General features: G+C 49.7%; 1 protein-coding gene across 1 annotated transcript in view; it reads right to left on the bottom strand.

Annotated features, from left to right (window-relative positions):
* The window catches only part of SNRPF (small nuclear ribonucleoprotein polypeptide F), a gene marked incomplete in the record, with an annotated part of 7,850 nt that overhangs the window by 6,381 nt on the left and 144 nt on the right, over window positions 1-1,325 (bottom strand).

The following is a 1,325-nucleotide window of genomic DNA, read 5'->3' as shown; positions in this document are numbered from 1 at the left end:
AAGAGTGAAGCAATGGGTGATTCTGGGGGTATACTAACAATTCGAGTCTCAAATATGAAATCCCAGAAGGAAGTTGAAGGCAGATACACCTGTCAGTCTTCCATTATCATGCTGGAAGTTAGGACCAGGTCTTTTTTGACTTTCAAACATTTATGTGATCACTTAATGTTTGTCCATTCAGCAAACTAGTAGTATCCCCAGTGAATTCAGACTTTTTCTCTCATCTGCTCACCATCATTCCAATGAAAGAAAAGAACCAAGACACTTGGTGGCTAAACTCCTCCAAAGTGAACACACTCATAGTCATCTCCAAGGACGCTAGGGTTACTGCACGAATCTCCTAACTGGTCTCCAGTTTTCACTCTCTCTCCAACTTACACATGCAGCAATGATTATTTTTTAAGTACAATATATTAGCAAGGCATGTCTCGCCTGTCCCTAAAACGCTTCAATGGCTTCCAACTGCACTTGGAGTAGAATCCAAACTCTTCGTTATGGTCTATGAGGTCCTGCAGATGCCTACTCCTCCCACTCTATCTCATAATCACTATTCTTGCAAGCACCTGCAGCTTTCGGTGGAGGCCTCCAACTAGTCAAGCTTTCTTTCCAGCCTCAGGGCTTATGCCCCTGTTCCCTATACTTGATACACTTCTCTTCCTGCCTTTTAAGGGGCCGTATTTCACGTCACGGATTTCAGATTAAATCTGACCAACCTTCTAATACACCAACGCGCCCCTACACAGCATCGTCCCGTCTGCTTCCTTCTTGGCGACTGTCATTAGTATTTGCGATTGTGTATTTGTCCCCCACACCCGAATGAATTAACCTAGAGCAGGGTTCGTATCAGTCATTTCAGCTTACATTCCTGGCGCCTAAGAACGGTATCTGACAGGTAGGTATGCGCTCAACAAACATATCCTGAATAAACGAATTCTTCAAAGCTCGGGCTTTGTGTTCCAGCGCGCTGCAGACCTGGGAGCCCCAACACCATGGACTGAGAGCTTTTGGAGTATGATAAGTGCAAAGTGAAAAGCTGCTTCAATTTACCCCGACGCTGTGGTCCCAACCAGCAAGAAAACCTCAACTCCGCACTTAAACCAGGAGAGAGGAGGTCGCCGGGGCGCTCCCGAGGAGGGAAGAGCATCGGTAGGAGCGCGCGCCTCGGCAGCCCCGGAGCAGCGGAAAGGGGCGGCCGCCCGGGTGCGCGGCGCTCACGCGGATGAATGGAATACCCGCGAAGCAGCGCCGGGCCGGGGAGGCGGGCCGCCCTCCCTCTCTCTCTGTCGCCCTCTCCCTGGACAACCTGGCATTCTCTTTCCCCTTAC

This window comes from Tupaia chinensis, unplaced genomic scaffold (assembly GCF_000334495.1).
Source record: "Tupaia chinensis unplaced genomic scaffold, TupChi_1.0 Scaffold000423_1, whole genome shotgun sequence".
Classification (NCBI taxonomy): domain Eukaryota; kingdom Metazoa; phylum Chordata; class Mammalia; order Scandentia; family Tupaiidae; genus Tupaia; species Tupaia belangeri.
Note: the sequence above shows the minus strand (reverse complement) of the source record. Positions and strands in the feature narration are given on the sequence as shown.